This window comes from Oncorhynchus masou, unplaced genomic scaffold (assembly GCF_036934945.1).
Source record: "Oncorhynchus masou masou isolate Uvic2021 unplaced genomic scaffold, UVic_Omas_1.1 unplaced_scaffold_1___fragment_2___debris, whole genome shotgun sequence".
In the NCBI taxonomy this organism is placed as follows: domain Eukaryota; kingdom Metazoa; phylum Chordata; class Actinopteri; order Salmoniformes; family Salmonidae; genus Oncorhynchus; species Oncorhynchus masou.
In genome coordinates this window covers 227,349-246,368 of record NW_027016523.1, presented here as the reverse complement: position 1 = coordinate 246,368, position 19,020 = coordinate 227,349, and positions in this window count along the sequence as shown.

The window sequence follows — 19,020 nt, the reverse complement described above, 5'->3', positions numbered from 1 at the left end:
CACCCAGGAGTTTAAATTCCACCACCAGAAGCCAAAGCTCTAGATTGCGAGGTTTTCCCATAGCTGATCGAGTACTGAGGCATTAAATCAATCACATTTGAAAGAGCCACTGAGAGTTGTCAGGGAACTATTTCCCTACTGTTTGAACACAGATAGTGAACAACCTGATTCCATAACCACCATGTGACCAAAGCCAATAATCTACTCTTCCCCCTAGCAGAGAACAGACATGATTCAAAGGCTTAAATTAATGACAGTGTGTGAGATGATGTTAAAAGTGCTGAACCAGGTGTGAGAGAATGGAAAATCTCGCAGTCTCCTGTCTGGTGAATGTGCAACCTCAGCAGGAGCGCATGTTCCTGTGTTGCACACACACACACACACACACACACACACACACACACACACACACACACACACACACACACACACACACACACACACACACACACACACACACACACACACACACACACACACACACACACACACACACACACACAGTTCCTGTTCATGTGTATTGGCAGGGGGCTGGAGAGATGACCAGAATCCCTGCTCGCTTTCTCCCCCTCAAACACACATCTGGGATTTACATTACACTTCATGTTCTGAATGGATATTAACGTTGATAATAGAGTCTAATAGAATGACCTTATATGACGGGGTGTAGTAACTGTGCGGATTACATAGTCAATTAGGGGAACGGTCAGATCAGATGGAAAATGTTGCCTCCTTTCTGTAGCGTGATTCACTCTGCATCCAGTGTACCAAGCAGTGTCTCATGTAACAAAGAAATCTAACTTTCCATTCTACATCACCAGGGAGGATGTCTTCCTGACCTAAAATGATCCAGGAAATTCATCAGAGTTGCAAATTTACAAAGACCCTCAAACTCGTGATACTGTAAAATCACATGTAAATCGTATACATTTCCAACATTACCATTAAAAAAAATCTACATGCATGCAGATTGGCAGGGGGTTTCAACAATGTTTCACAGTCATTTCATGTATTTATTTTGTGGGGGGAAATCGGGATGGTCACTTTGTCCATCTTGCATGTATGTACATTCTGTTGTTTAGTGGTGTCTGGCACTGTTTTCCAAAGGGCTACCATCCGTCTGACTACAGGCTCCTCTCATCTTTTCTCCCACTCATGGCCATCTGCTGAAAGACTCTCCTCTGTTTTGTGTTGCTGCTGCTGCGGTTCATGGGAAAGGAGGATTGTGTTTCCAGGAGATTTGTTGGCGGTTTTGAACAAACACTGGAAACACCTCAACTGGATTTGATATTAAGCTGGAGAGACTTGTGAATGAATGCACAGATTCAGCAGAAAGAGCTGCCGACTGAAGTCAGGGGATAGTGGAAGACAAGAAGTGCTGTTTCAAAGCCAGTGGAAACACACAGAGTGCTGATTATTATGAGACAAATATTAATTCATGAAAACACAACTATAACTCTGTTGTACCGGCAAGATTTAGGCAAAGAAAAAATGGGGGGGGGGTTCCAATAGAAACTAAAAATCAGAGGTCCCCTCATTCTCCGCTCACCTTTATTCCTTAAGACAACAATACAGCTCTGAACAGCACTGTGGAAATCTCTATGGAAATCATCTCTACAAGTTGGTATTGGTATTTGATATGCCCACAGCCCACAACTTCCCCAGAGTTTTCATCACATACCAGACAGGACATTTGACGTCTGCCAGTCTGGTAATGCAATCACTACAATCACTGTAGCTGTGTTATTGCTGGCTTTGGTTTTATTATTGTTAACTTTCACCGCCGATTTATTGTTGTTGTTTTACTTAAACTCCAACCCCATTGTAAATAAATTATTAGAAATATGATATAATTTCGTCTTTTTTTCCAGCGGCAAGCCCTACACTCTCATTCCAAAAGGATTCTTTGTGGAGGGTAAGGGTTCGACCCCTTCGTCTGAAGGCAAAGAGTTCTATCTAGAACCTTCTTCATCCTAAGCACCATTTTTCGAAGAAAGGGTTCTTTGATGATTCTTTGGAAGGCAAGAAGGGTTTTTACGTAGAACCCTTCTGAATCTGAATGAGCCTTTTTTATTTGTTTTCCTTTATTTTAAATAGAGCCTGAGCATTTAGTGTTTACCTCAGTGTTTAAACTTTAAGATCAGGAGTTTGAGTAATCTGAAGTTTGAAGAAATAGGTGTGAGAATTGTTTTTAACTGTACCTATATGGGAATATTTGCAGATGTATCTGGTACTTCCTTTAATCATGTTACATATACAGTACTGACATTACCTTTGCCATGATTTCTTTCTTTCAAATGTATATTTTTTATATTTGTTTGAGCAGAGTAGGAGAACAGAACGGAGTCTGAGTGAACCAGCAGTGTATGGTACAGAGCAAATTGGCATGTGTTACCTAAGTGTTGATTTTATTGTGTAACATTTATAGTGTTGATTCAGGAGTTGAATTAACTATGTATGGAGTGAAATCAACACTCAGTGGTGTAAAATAATACCAGTGTTGGTGTTAATAACCAGAGTTGAGTGTTATTGTGTCATTTTACTCTGTGTGGAGTAAAACACTCAAAGCCATGTCCATCTTTATCATATTTCCCAGCATGCTCTATTGCAGATCAGCAGTGGTGCATGGGTAAAATCACCAGGAAAGCCAAGCACCCCCCAAAAAGCCATATTACATCCTTCATTTTTTGAGGGAAGCCTGGCTTCCCTTGGCATCCATGAATATATGCCACTGTTGCAGATAGATTTTCAGAATTGTCTGTTTCAATATCTGTGTTCTTGCTTGCACATTGATTGGTTAATTAATCTTATGCCACAAAGATAAATATCATACATTTTTCTAAACTAATCCAATCTGAAAGTAGTTTGACTTATTGTACCTGTTACTGTTTCAGTTTAAATTATTTGGGTAATCTCAGTAATTAATTTTCCCTACATTGGTAGACATTCTAAATAAAGGTTGCGGTTGATTAAAAGGTCCAATTGTTGGATATCCTCACTCTGGCTGGTTTCTAATAAGGATTACGTATCACTTTGCAAGCAAGCATAACTTGACTTGCAGGCCTGATGTGGCCTGTAAATCAGGAGTATGCGACCGTTACGTTAGAGTACAGCTAGGCCTGGAAATAAAGGCCTTATGATATACATTACCGGTCAAACCTTTTAGAACACCTAATCATTCCAGGGTTTTTCTTTCACTTTTCCTTCACTCTGCGGAAAAGCTTGAGTTTCCTTCGGAATGAGTTTCTGACTCATCCCAAACTATCTCAATTTGGTTGAGGTCAAGTAGGGCTATCTTCTGTATACCCCCCCTCCCCACCCCACCTTGTCACAACACAACTGATTGGCTCAAACGCATTAAGAAGGAAATAAATTCCACAAAATAACTTTTAAGAGGACACACCTGTTAATTGAAATGCATTCCAGGTGATTACCTAGTGAAGCTGGTTGAGAGAATGCCAACAGTGTGCAAAGCTGTCATCAAGGCAAAGGGTAGGTTTTTGAATAATCTCAAATCTAAATTCATTAGTGAGGTCAGGCACTGATGTTGGGCGATTAGGCCTGGCTCGCAGTCTGCGTTCCAATTCATCCCAAAGGTGTTTGATGGGCTTGAGGTCAGGGCTCTGTGCAGGCCAGTCAAGTTCTTCCACACCGGTCTCAATGGACCTCGCATTATGCTCGGGGGCATTGTCATTCTGAAACAGGAAAGGGCCTTCCCCAAACTGTTGCCACAAATTCGGAAGCACAGAATTGTCTAGAATGTCAATGTAGTGTTAAGATTTCTCTTCACTGGAACTTAGGAGCCTACCCCAAACCATGAAAAACAGCCCCAGACCATTATTCCTCCTCCACCAAAGTTTACAGTTGCCACCTTTCATTGGGGCAGGTAGCGGTCTCCTGGCATCCGCCAAACACAGATTAGTCCGTCGGACTGCCAGATGGTGATGCGTGATTCATCACTCCAGAGAACACGTTTCCACTGCTCCAGAGTCCAGAGCTTTACACCACTTCAACCAATGCTTGGCATTGCGCATGGTGATCTTAGGCCTGTGTGTGGCTGCTCGGCCATGGAAACCCTTTTCATGAAGCTCCCGACGAACAGTTCTTGTGCTGACATTGCTTCCAGAGGCAGTTTGTAACTTGGTAGTGAGTGTTGTAACCGAGGACAGACGATTTTTACGTGCTACGCACTTCAGCACTAAGCAGTCCCGTTCTGTGAGCTTGTGTGGCATACCACTTTGCGGCTGAGCCGTTGTTTCTCCTAGACATTTCCACATCACAATAACAGCACTTACAGCTAACCGGTGCAGCTCTAGCAGGGCATAAATTTGACGAACTGACTTGTTGGAAAGGTGGCATCCTATGACAGTGCCATGTTGAAAGTCACTGAGCTCTGCAGTAAGGCCATTCTACTGCCAATGTTTGTCTATGGAGATTACATGGATGTGTGCTCGATTTTATACACCTGTCAACAACGGGTGTGGCTGAAATATCCAAATCCACTATTTTTAAGGGGTGTCCACAAACTTTTGTATGTATAGTTTACCACAAAAACTAAAACTATGAAGTAAGACGTGAGCTGTACTAAGAAGATTGAATGGTTTTCGTCATTGACAGTTACAGATGTAGGATCAGAATTTGAGCCAGTTTGCTACAGCCTGGAAATTATTTTGGTAGGGGCTAGTACATTTTTCACAAGTGAAATTCAGGTCTGAAATTTCTAAGTGGAAATTACAAACTCCTGAAGTCTTTTTAAACCTCAAATACACTACAAGTAAAACAGTTATCCTGCAACAGGGTGATAAAATTAAGATCCTACATCTGGGATATTTTATGTTTTCAGCAAAGGACAAAAATATAATTTACTGTAACGACACTAGCATTTTATGTATACTGTGGAGAGTCGTCTCCAAACTGCCAGAGTAAGGCATGTTTCAAATGCTGGAGGCACCACGTCTGTATTCTTTATTAAGCTTTGTGCTCTGTCCACTTTTTCAGTTTGGCATCATCCTCTTTTCCCAGTTATTTTCTGAGTTATAAGAGCATACACTTAATTCAAACTAATGGCTGCGTCTACATTTTTGACAGTGCATTGAGGAAAATATTTTGTGATTTAGGACTAGACTTTCCGCGCTTAGACATTGCACCTACTATACAATCTTGAGTAATTCATTTTAACAATGCCTTTATCATATGTAACTTTATAAAAAATATAAAAAAAAAATATATATATATATATATATGTGCGCTCCTTAAACTGCATTATTCATCTATGTTGCCTTTTCCAGTAAACATAAAGAGCTTACTTTCAGGTCCATGGCATATCATGAGATTATATACGGCCTCTAAACTCCACCTTTGATGCACTGTGGTTCTATAAGCCTGACAATTCAATTTCACAGATCCATTCATGATTCTCCAGAGTTAAAAGGGTTACCTAGAAACTACTTTGTCTTTTCTGGACCAGGCATTACTCTAGCTTTCTCATAAATCATGTACTAATGTCAAAATGAGATTTGCATGAAAGATCGAGATGTGCGCGCATTTCCTCGACCCTCTGTGCTTAAATGGTTACACAGCAAAATGATATCATAAGAAACCCACAAACGTTGAGCATCTTCACATCTGTCTCCATGGCTATGGCACCCTGCATGTCCACGGGGTTCCAACGTTTAGCTACTCTCTGTGGTTCTTTTTATGGTTTCTGCAGCTGTCTGAGATATGTATTAGATATTTTGCCTGGGGGCTACATGTCATTTACAACAGTGTGATCCCATATTTTCACACTCAACACACCTTTACACATGGAGGGAGGAAAAACAAAATACTTACCAGAGGAGGATGTAAGAGCCAAGTCCAATCTGTGTCTCCTTACTGTGTTCACACATTGTTATGTAGGGTGAGATCATCTGTCTGCCTGTGGAGAATGTCTACACCCTGGTGCTTTGGTCTGGTACTGCCAATCTACATCTACAAAAGGTGCTATCTAGAACCAAAAAGGGTTCTTCGGCTGTCCCCATAGGAGAACACAACCCGTTTGGGTTCCATGTAGAACCCTTTCCAGGGAGGGTTCTACATAGAACCCAAAATAGTTCTACTTGGAAGCAAAAAGGGTTCTCCTATGGGGACAGCCAAAGAACCCCTTTGGAACCCTTTTTTCTAAGAGTGTACTGCTGGATGGTATTGAAAGTAGTATTCAGTCTCATATAATTCCCTAAAGGCTGGTTTATACTTCGTCTATCGACATGTCTGTAGATAGTTGTTGCAGTGACATCATTAACATTCTATTCTCTACGACATCAAACTTGTCGTTGGACCAACTTGCCCATTGGTCCAAAATGCTATAACTGATGTATTTTACACCAATAAACCCATCCGTTTAAAAATGTATTTAGTACATGTCAATATTGCAAACCAGGAAACTAAAAGCAATTTTCTTAACAATGTTTTGGTTAGTTTCTAGCTTGTTAGCTAGCTAACGTTAGCGGTCTAGCCAGTTCAAATTATCACCATATCATAGCTGACAAAGGCTTAACTTCATTATTACAGGAGTTAATGGCGAGCTAATTACAGTGTGATGAAATAAAAGCAAGGTATTCTACCGAAGAATTTTACAACTTGAGCACTGTCTCATTGCTGGCTCAGTCCGATAACCATGACAACGGATGCAGCGACAGGGTCAAAGTTGAACTTTTTTAATCTCTCCGCGACAAGGAAACTGACAGTCTACAGACATTCCACCGGAGTATAAATTCTAATTGTCTAGGCCTCCCGAGTGGCGCAGTGGTCTAAGGCACTGCATCACATTGCTTCACTACAGACCCGGGTTCGATCGGACAAGACTGTAACTACCAATTGGGGAGAAAAAGGAGTAAAAATAAATAAATAATCAAATTGTCAACAGACATGTCAATAGACAAGGTTCAAACCAGCCTTGAAACCTATACTGAACATAAATGCAACATGCAAAAATGTCTAAGATTTTATTGAGTTACAGTTCATATAAGGGAATCATTCAATTTAAATATGTTCATTGGGCCCTAATATTTGGATTTCACATGACCGGAATACAGATATGCATATGTTGGTCACAGAAACCTTTAAAAAATGGGCCTCACAATGGGCCTCAGGATCTAGTTGCGGTATTTCTGTGCATTCAAATTACCATCGATACAATGCAATTGTGTTCATTGTCCGTAGCTTATGCCTGCCCATACCATAAAGCACCGCCACCATGAGGCACTCTGTTCACAACGTTGACTTCAGCAAACTGCTCGCCCACACGACGCCATACATGTGGTCTGTGGTTGTGAGGCAATTTGGAGGTACTGCCAAATTCTCTAAAATGATGTTGGAGGCGGCTTATGGTAGAGAAATTAACATTAATTATCTGGCAACAGATATAGTGGACATTCACGCAGTCAGAATGTCATTTGAAAGCTCCCTTAAAACTTGATACATCTGTTGTAGTGTGTTGTGTGACAAAACTGCACATTTTAGAGAGGCCTTTTATTGTCCCCACCACAAGGTGCACCTATGTAATGATCATGCGGTTTAATCAGCTTCTTGATATGCCACACCTGTCAGGTGGAAGGATTATCTTGGCAAATGAGAAACGCTCTCTAACAGGGACGTAAACATATTTGTGCACAACATTTGAGAAAAATAAGCTTTTTGTGAGTATGGAACATTTCTGGGATCTTTTATTTCAGCTCATGAAACATGAGACCAACAGTTTACATGTTCCCTTTCTATTTTTGTGCAGTGTATATCTGCCTAATCACTCCCTTGGCTTGCTCTCTGCTCTCCAGCAGTGGTATGTTGGCTTAGTCGCCAATGATGATACACATGCTTACACTGTTCTAAATATCCTTATTGCCTATCGGGTCTCATTTAAAGCAATAAGAATACAGTTCTTATGTTTTTGAAAGATTCCCACAAGGAGATAGTGGGGAGTAAATGATTCACATATGAGCCAAATGTCTCTCCACTGAGTGTGTCCCTGGATGATTGTTACAGGCTGCAGCTATAGGTGGATGACAGTGAGAAGATGATGACAAACCCCATCAGGTCAGATTGTCTGGTCATCTTCACTCACACACACCTCTCTCAGTGGATATTTCTCACTTCCTCCTTCAACTACATCAAATTCACTTTATTAGTATTTTACAGCCTTATCTTGCCTACATCTGTTGTTCTGCCATTAATGTATCGAGATTAGTCTTATTGAAATAACATCTATTTGTCTATGTCCATGTCCCTCTTTCATGTAGTTGGACAAGGTCCACCCTCCATCTGGAAACTGGAGTTTTCATTGGCTGCTTATAACGGAATCAAGGATAACAAACTCAATGCAGTGTATAAGTAATTTATAAAAAGTCAACTTTGATTTTCTGAAAAAGAGTTGGTTAGCATGAGAGAGACAACAAAAACAGAATTCACTTTCCCAAAACAGCTTGAAACATTTTCTAAATAAAACATTTACAACATCCATACGTTTTTGTATAAATGTATCATGACTGAAAACTTCAAAGAAAGTGTAGGCCTTACAGATCAAGAAATGAGAGACTCCAAAAGACTCAGAGACTCCAAAAAGCACATGTATATTTCTAACTGCCATAAATCTATTTAAGTTATGACCCCTAAAGATTCCATACAGAATTCTAGATATCCCAGTAATTATGTTTGTTCAATCTCAGTTGACAGGGAACATACTGTATATGACAGCTGACTTGTATCAGATTTATTCTTAGTGCATGCAAGAACAAGACTGAGAGAGAGTGTGTGAGGGAGAGAGAGGGGGAGTGCGAGAGATAGCTATGGCGTATAAATATAGAGAGATGCGCAGGATGTGGAAGCTTAAGAAAGCTCGGGACGAATGACATTTTACTGTAAAATACATTGTCAGCAAAATGACTGATAATAGTATATTCTTATATCCACCATACTTTCAGGATAAAACACAACACTGCAGTTATTTTCCTGCAATTCTACACATTTTGCTATGGGGCATAGAGAACATTTTGCAGTTTTAAAGCAAGTTTGCTGCAACTCTGCAGATTTTGCCAAGGGGCGGGGAAAAGATTTGGCAATTTTATAACTGATTTCATGCAATTCTACTCATTTTTCCAGGGGGTGGAGAAAAACATTATCGGAGTCTGAGTGAGAGTCTGGGGCCTCATGATTACTACAAGTTTAGATAGCTGGCCGCTAGACAACCTACCAATACAGAAAAGTTAGCTGACATGGGCTAATTGAGTGACTGTCAGTGACTGACATGAAAAAAACTGCTGATGCACAACCACATTTCGAACTTGCACCTTGTATATTCTGCTATTTTAACTCAACAGTAAGTTGAGATCCCGACTGAGTTAAAAGTATTTATTTATTTTTTGGGGGAGGGAAATAGATCGCCATCTCCTCCCATTGCTGCTGGCCTTCGAAGATTCTATCATTACACCAGGGGCGGCAACCTTTTCTATTTGGAGTGCCATTTCTACCAATCTGCGTGCCAGTTATGATTTTCATATGCCCATTTTCGTGGAACAGATTCATTTATTATTTGTAAGTCTTTGTATCTCAAAATCATTGTCATGTGATTAATACAAATTCTATCTAAATCTAGATTCAAATTATACAAATATAAAAGTAACTTTTATTGCCATTGCCAACAATGTGAAACTAGCCTACATAAAGCCAACTAATAAAAACATTGCAGACTGCAGGTCGAAAATATCTTGATAATAACAAATCACATTGGTAGCCTGTCTGCAAGGAACTTAAACCATTGTATCATCTATCAACGTGTCCATCCCAAAGTTTGTGCTAACAAACTTGCCACATTGTATTCTGTATGATTTCTGAACTTGTTCTCAACTAGCCTACCTGGTTAAATAAAGGTGCAATAAAAAATAAAAAATATTCTGGACCCTCAGAGTTTCCCGGGACCAATGAGCTCCAGACAGACACTGCTGTATTTGCTCAAAGGATAAGAAGTAATTGGGTAGGCCTATTTTACGACCTTTCCACCGGATCAGAGCAAGATTTGGTTAGCGGTTATTGAAAGGGAGAGAGCTGGAAAGATTTTTCAAATAGGTTACGTTGAGGAACTATTGTCATTCTCAATGGATTTGTTTACTTGCTGTTTGAGGTGAAGAACAATTACTTTGAGAAGCTGGGGGGATGCACAATTGGCCTAGTGTCCTCCGGATTAGGGAGGGTTTGGCCGGTAGGGATATCCTCGTCTCATCGCTCACTGGCGACTCCAGTGGTGGGCCGGGTGCAGTGCACGCTAACCAGGTCGCTAGGTACCCTGTGTTTTAACAATTAATACCACGAAAAGGGGGTAAAACATTATTATTATTTTTTTTTTTTAACTATCAGATCCCTAAATGGGAACATTTCTAAGCCTACATTGCACGCAGGGGAGGTAGCCCTAGGCCTACTTCTATGTGTAATCAAGTGCAAGTCCTTACTCAACATTTATTTAATATATACCAACGACCTTCCCTATGCCTTAGTTGAAACTCAAGCTACTATATTTGCAGATGATACTACAATTTATGCAATCGGTTCAACAGGCTTTACAAGGAGAGTTGGAGAATATCAGGAAGTGGGTTTGCCAAAACAAACTTGTTTTAAACACCAAGAAAAACCAAAGTTATGTTGGTCTGTTCAACTAGGAAAAGGACAAAACAGCATGGGATACAATTAAGTATGGGAGGAGTACAAATTGAAGAATTGTCAGAAACGAAACTATTGGGAGTGTAGCTAGACAACTGCTTATCATGGTCGTCTCAAATAACTAATCTATGTAAAAAATATATATATATTAAAACAGCATGCAAGCATAATCAGAAGGATAGCTAAATATTTACAGGAAAAATTCTTCAGCAAATAACACAAGCATTAGACAACTGCTAATGATCAAAACATTTGATCATATTACTGCAGTGCTAGCCTCCCTACACTGGCTTCGTGTCAAAGCAAGGGCTGATTTCAAGGTTTTCCTGCTAACCTACAAAGCATTACATGGGCTTGCTCCTACCTATCTCTCTGATTTGGTCCTACCGTACATACCTACACGTACGCTACGGTCACAAGACGCAGGCCTCCTAATTGTCCCTAGAATTTCTAAGCAAACAGCTGGAGGCAGGGCTTTCTCCTATAGAGCTCCATTTTTATGGAACGGTCTGCCTACCCATGTCAGAGACGCAAACTCGGTCTCAACCTTTAAGTCTTTACTGAAGACTCATCTCTTCAGTGGGTCATATGATTGAGTGTAGTCTGGCCCAGGAGTGGGAAGGTGAACGGAAAGGCTCTGGAGCAACGAACCGCCTTTGCTGTCTCTGCCTGGCCGGTTCCCCTCTTTCCACTGGGATTATCTGCCTCTAACCCTATTACAGGGGCTGAGTCACTGGCTTACTGGGGCTCTCTCATACCGTCCCTGGGAGGGGTGCATCACCTGAGTGGGTTGAGTCACTGATGTGATCTTCCTGTCTGGGTTGCCCCCCCCCCTTGGGTTGTGCCGTGGCGGAGATCTTTGTGGGCTATACTCAGCCTTGTCTCAGGATGGTAAGTTGGTGGTTGAAGATATCCCTCTAGTGGTGTGGGGGCTGTGCTTTGGCAAAGTGGGTGGGGTTATATCCTTCCTGTTTGGCCCTGTCCGGGGGTGTCCTCGGATGGGGCTACAGTGTCTCCTGACCCCTCTGTCTCAGCCTCCAGTATTTATGCTGCAGTAGTTTATGTGTCGCGGGGGATAGGGTCAGTTTGTTATATCTGGAGTACTTCTCCTGTCCTATTCGGTGTCCTGTGTGAACTTAAGTGTGCTCTCTCTAATTCTCTCTTTCTCTCTTTCCTTCTCTCTCTCGGAGGACCTGAGCCCTAAGACCATGCCTCAGGACTACCTGAAATGATGACTCCTTGCTGTCCCCAGTCCACCTGGCCGTGCTGCTGCTCCAGTTTCAGCTGTTCTGCCTTATTATTATTGGACCATGCTGGTCATTTATGAACATTTGAACATCTTGGCCATGTTCTGTTATAATCTCCACCCGGCACAGCCAAAAGAGGACTGGCCACCCCACATAGCCTGGTTCCTCTCTAGGTTTCTTCCTAGGTTTTGGCCTTTCTAGGGAGTTTTTCCTAGCCACCGTGCTTCTACACCTGCATTGCTTGCTGTTTGGGGTTTTAGGCTGGGTTTCTGTACAGCACTTTGAAATATCAGCTGATGTACGAAGTGCTATATAAATACATTTGATTTTGATTTGATTTGATTTGGCATTAATTGAGAGTCAGGTGAACTACTGTTCGGTGGTCTGGGGAAATGCATCATCAAGTGAAGTTAGGAGGCTGCAGAATGCACACAATAAAGCAGCAAGGATTGTTTTAAGGTGGAGATATGGTTCTTCTGTTGCAGTCATGTGCAGTGTTCTTAGTTGGTCATCAATCGACAAGATAATTGAAATTATATTTCATAATATACATCATTTAAAACAGCCAAGTTCTCTTCACAACGGTTGTCACGTTCTGACCTTAGTTCTTTTGTTATGTCTTTGTTTTAGTATGGGCAGGGCGTGAGTTGAGGTGAGCAGTCTATGTTCTTTTTTCTATCATTTGGGATTTCTGTGTTTGGCCTGGTATGGTTCTCAATCAGAGGCAGCTGTCAATCGTTGTCCCTGATTGAGAACCATACTTAGGTAGCCTGGTTTCACCTTTGAGTTGTGGGTGATTGTTTTCTGTTAGTGTGTGACACCTGACGGAGCTGTTTCGATTGTTCTCGTTTGTTACTTTGTATTTAGTGTTCAGTTTATTAAAAGGCTGAACACTCACCACGCTGCAAATTGGTCCGACATCACTTACTCCTCGTCAGAAGAAGAAGACAAGCGATACAACGGTATTCAGTTGGTAAGAGACAGACGTTCTGTAAATACTAGGAATAGATTGTCCACCATCTATGCGTTATCCAGACAGAAAAGATAACTAGGCAAAAGAACATTTCGATTCAGAGCAATAAAGAAATGGAATAAATTAACTGAGCAAACTAGAAACCTTTCAATATATAAATGTAAACATTATTTTAAAACAATTTAAATATAGTACATAGAAATGTTGTGGGAATATAGTAGATTGAGTTTTTATTGGGTCATTATGCTAGTATATTATGTATGTTAGTAATGTTTGGGGCGGCAGGGTAGCCTAGTGGTTAGAGCGTTGGACAAGTAACCGAAAGGTTGCAAGTTCAAATCCCCGAGCTGACAAGGTACAAATCTGTCGTTTTGCCCCTGAACAGGCAGTTAACCCACTGTTCCTAGGCCGTCATTGAAAATAAGAATTTGTTCTTAACTGACTTGCCTAGTAAAATATAGGTAAAAAAATAAATAATAATAGTGTGTTATATGTGAAAATGTGTTTGTATTATAAATTGTATTTTAATATTTAAGGACTCTTGGAAGATTAGTCCAAATGGGGACTAAAAGAGATCCAAATAAAACATTGACAGGAGCGCTTCAAACAAAACACAATGAATAATTTGACAACTCCTAAATGGGATGAAATTAACCAAAACTTGTTTCTCACAACCGTGCGCTCTAAAAAAAAGTGTCCACTCCAACAATGAGTAAAACGTGCAATAAAAAAATGTTTTTTTGCAAATGCCCAACTAAAAAGTTATCGGTCGACCAACAGCCTATCGACCAAATTGGGTCAGCCCTAGTTAAAATCCATGAAAGCACACCGAGTTTGCAGATGTATTTGACTGACTGTGCCAACGTGCTTCAGATCTGGCACTCATTTGTGACTTTTCTGTGAAATGTTATTGCGTCAATTGAATGAAACCATCTACAGAATTTGTTTGATGTTGTTGATGAACATGCCCGGAAAGATTCTACTTTGTGAGAATGTTTGCACATTTGTCTCTCATTGGGGCAAGTTGGAATCATTAAGGCACAGAGCTGCACAGAGCATCTTATTACCATGTTATTACCTATTATAATTACCATAGTGTTGCTATTATAACAAAAAAACATTTGCATGGCCTAAGGGTGTCTCAAGTGTCTTTTGGCACATCAGGACCACTCTGTCGAATGTAAAGGTCACCCCTTCTGCTTCTGACTAGATGGATAATTCCAGGCACAGCCCAACCCTTGGTAATGTGGAGCCAGAGCACAAGATGTCTTCTGTGTGTTTTGGATGTTCTGGTGTTAGCTGCTCTAATAGCCAAGGGCTGAATGTTCTGGACACCGTCATAACTCAAAATTGAGAAAGAGCAGGTGTTTTTAAGCTCATATATATTTATGCTCTAATTTCACAAAAATGGTTATAAACAAAGAAGTTGATCTAAAATGTGCCATGTGTTATGATCTATCCTCCAGATCCATTTTAAATGAGTTGTCTCCTTTCCTGCCACATTCACCAGCCACACACACCCACATTTCTTCTCAGCACTGAAAATGATATTTTACTGAATGACAGCCCTATTAACATCAGAAAGACTTTCTCACACAATATGTTTGGCCGATCCAAAATAACCAAAAGAGATACCATTAGGTAACTAATAGCCTCTGTACTGAACTTGTTATGCAATGATGTGGAGAAAAACCCAGCCCATGCTACGTTTCTGGCCACATAAAACTTTCAACATGGTATTCTGTATGATTTCTGTGAGCCAACTTCATCTCTAGTGGAGTGAATGTGAGGAAATGGCAGCTAATATGCTTTATCTCTGAATGAATGTAACGCCATTTGCAGATGGCAGTATTTGAGGTGAAATCAACACTTCCATTCACTGTGCTGATATGAGATTTCTGCTGTCAGAAATGGTTAGAAACTACATCTTAGCTGAACTGGGCATAACAGTGGTTTGTGTCATTGTAAAATGCATTGTGGTTGTCTTTTTGTCATCTGAGAATACATTTTTTTAGTCACATCTTACATTGTGGTCTTGAAACAGTCCAAGTTACTACGTCATTACATTTTAATAAACACCAAATGTGTGAGTACTGACTTAAGTAAACAAAATTTTATTTTTGAAAGCCAATTTATAAACAACATATAACGTAGTTTCTCTTACTGAATACTTTGACATCACAAAACTCATTATATCCCTTTCCTGTACACACCTTTTCTATTCATATACTGCCTATAATGTATATACACAACATCACATATGAATATACTGAACAAAAATATAAACGCAACATGCAACACTTTCAGTGATTTTTCTGGGTTACAGTTCATATAAGGAAATTAGTCAATTGAAATAAATTCATTAGGCCCTAATCTATGGATTTCACATGACTGGCACAGCCATGGGTGGGCCTGGGAGGGCACAAGCCCACCCACTGGGGAGCCATGGCCAGAGTTTTTTTCCCTACAAAAGGGCTTTATTACAGACAGAAATACTCCTCAGTTTCATCAGCTGTCTGGGTGGCTGGTCTCAGACGATCACGCAGGGGAAGAAGCCACATGTGGAGGTCCTGGGCTTGCATGGTTACACGTGGTCTGCTGTTCTCTGGCAACAGCTCTGGTGGACAATCCTGCAGTCACATGCCATTTGCGTTCTCCCTCCAAACTTGAGACATCTGTGGCATTATGTTGTGTGAAAAAACTGCCCATCTTAGAGTGGCATTTTATTGTCCCCAGCACAAGATGCACCTGTGTAATGATGATGCTGTTTAATCAGCTTCTTGATATGCCACACCTGTCAGGTGGATTCTGTTCCCAGTCCACCTGGTCATGCTGCTACTCCAGTTTCAACTGTTCTGCCTGTGGCTATGGAACCCTGACCTGTTCACCGTACGTGCTACCTTGTCCCAGACCTGCTGTTTTCTACTCTCTCTCTCTCTCTCTACTGCACCTGCTGTCTCAAACTCTGAATGCTCGGCCATGAAAATCCAACTGACATTTACTCCTGAGGTGCTGACCTGTTGCACCCTCTACTGTGATTATTATTATTTGACCCTGCTGGTCATTTATGAACGTTTGAACATCTTGGCCATGTACTGTTATAATCTCCACCAGGCACAGCCAGAAGAGGACTGGCCACCCCTCAGAGCCTGGTTCCTCTCTAGGTTTTTCCAAGGTTCCTGCCATTCTAGGGAGCTTTTCCTAGCTACCGTGCCTCGACATTTGGGGTTAAGGCTGGGTTTCTGCATAACACTGTGTGACATCTGCTGATGTAAAAAGGGCTTTATAAATACATTTGATTGATTGATTGATTATCTTGGCAAAGGAGAAACGCTCACTAACAGGGATGTAAACAGAATTGTGTACATTTCAAATAGTCTTTTTGTGCATATGGAACATTTCTGGGATCATTTATTTCAGCTCATGAAACACGGGACCAACACTTTACACTAAGTTCAGTTTCCAGACTTATTGTTCAGTTTCCGTATATATTTTTTTACATTTGCGTGTATTGGTAGGTATTACTGCACTGTTGGTGCGAGGAACATAAGCATTTCGCTACACCTGCAATAACATCTGCAAAATATGAGCACACGGCCAATAAAATTAGATTTGACATTGATTTGATTTATCTCTACATGCTTGTTAGACAATTAGCATGGGAATCCTATGCTGGGAAATGCATGACAGAAGCCCACACCGATATGTAGGTAAATCCTTGGCCAAACCTTAGAAAGCATCAACCATTCCTTACTATGAGAAATACATCTCCATACGGTAGTCAATGTGTCTGGTCTGGTATCGACATTCATTGGACCAGTTTGTGATTGTTATTCTTTTCATAGTCAGAGAATGATGAATGTCTTCCCCACAGTCCTCAAGGAGAAGAATGCATACATGTGGTAAGTAAATTAACCGATACCTCATCTGCCTTAGACAAGCAGCCACCAAAGTCAACCTATAGTATGCTCTATATCTGGCCTCCAGGCATTGTAGATTTCCACTAGATTAACACAAAATGTATCTTTCTCGGGAAAGAGTGCTGCTGATAGAGAGATATCTGCATTTGTATTGCAGCAGCAGGATGATATTGTTATTTAAATATTCACCAATGGTTTAGGGACATTAGTGGATGTGCATGATGAGAGATGGGAGATTGGTCAGGAAGATATTTGTTTTGGCTCTCTACCTGGGACAATCACGACTACAGGGACGCAATTATATTCAAATTCACTTCTAATTGTGCACTAAAAAGGGATGTTTCCATTATGTAATTTTGGTTGCTGTTAATACCGACTGCAACTATTGATCACAGAGAAAGATTGTTGTTATTATTATAAATTACCCTGCTAAAATGCTACTATTAACGTTTGTTACCTATCACTCATTTTCAGACATCGACGTACTTCATTGTGGTTCATATAATTTTTTATCAATTTCATCCAATGACCATCAAGCCAGTATTGACGTTGGAGCCTGATGTGTTTGAACTTCAGGATTCATGTTGTGATTTGTTGAGGCATGTTACTCATAGAATTGCCAGAGAAAAGTGTATTGAAATGTCCAATGAAAGCACGGACCATGTCCAACATTGTGTGAGCAATCATTCACGTAGCTGACATGCCAAATAGGGAACTTGCTATGTCCCTGATTAATCAACCATCTTTGACCTCATTGTTCATAGCGCAATCATTCAACTCAATGGTTCATGCTGCATTAAGATCAGTTAAATGGCTAGTGCTGAATTGCATATGCTCTCTACGGTTCTGGTATGTGTGGTTACATAGGCATGATCTGTTCAAACCCCTCTTTACAGAAATAACCTACTTCTATTTCCCTTGGATGTTTACATGAAGAATCTCTCAGTCCAGATGGAGCTCTGGACTACCATATCTGCATTGCCAGGTGAATGAAAAGAATGTAGACCTGTAACCCCGAACCAAAAGGCAACTGAACAGACAAGCTAGTATGTTTGGTACTGATTGACCCTTTTGTGTTTGGACCTGTGACACTATAAATATACTACCTGCATTAATCCTTCTTTGAACTAACTCTCTTCATCGGACTCTATGCACACACACTGGACTCTACCCACACACTCACGCATACTTACATTGACACCAACACACACACACCCTAATCACAAAAGCATACTGACACACCACACACACACTTTCACACTCACCACATATGCTGCTGCTACTGCTCCACATACGTCACATTTGGAAAGTATTCAGACCCCTTGACTTTTTCCACATTTTGTTATGTTAGTCTTATTCTATATAAATATTTTGTTCTCCTCACACACACAATACCCCATAATGACAAAGCAAAAACAGGTTTTTAGATAAAAAATAATAAAAATGTAAAATTTAACTGAAATATCACATTAGCATAAGTATTCAGACCCTGTAGTCAGTACTTTGTTGAAGCACATTTGGCAGAGATTACAGCCTTGGGTGTGATGCTACAAGCTTGGCACACCTACATTTGCAGAGTTTCTCCCATTCTTCTCTGCAGATCCCCCAGGCTCTGTCAGGTTGGATACATAGCTATTTCCAGGTCTCCCCAGTCATTTTCGAACGGGTTAAAGTCTGGGCTCTGGCTGGGCTACTCAAGGACATTCAGAGACTTGTCCCGAAGCCACTCCTGCATTGTCTTGGCTCTGTGCTTAGGGTTGTTGTCCTGTTGGAAGGTGAACCTTCGCCCCAGTTTGAGGTCCTGGGCGCTTTGGATCAGGTTTTCATCAAGGATCTGTACTTTGCTCCGTTCATCTTTCCCTCGATCCTGACTAGTCTCCCAGTCCCTGCTGCTAAAAAACATCCCCACAGCATGATGCTGCCACTACCATGCTTCACTGTAGGGATGGTGTCAGGTTTCCTACAGACGAGACGCTAGGTATTCAGGCCAAAGTCTTAAATCTTGGTTCTATCAAACCAGAGAATCTTGTTTCTGATGGTCTGAGTCCTTTAGGTGCATTTTGGCAAACTACAAGCGGGCTGTCATGTGCCATTTACTGAGAAGTGGCTTCCATCTGGCCACTCTACCATAAAGGCCTGATTGGTGGAGTGCTGCAGATATGGTTGTCCTTCTGGAAGGTTCTCCCATCTCCACAGA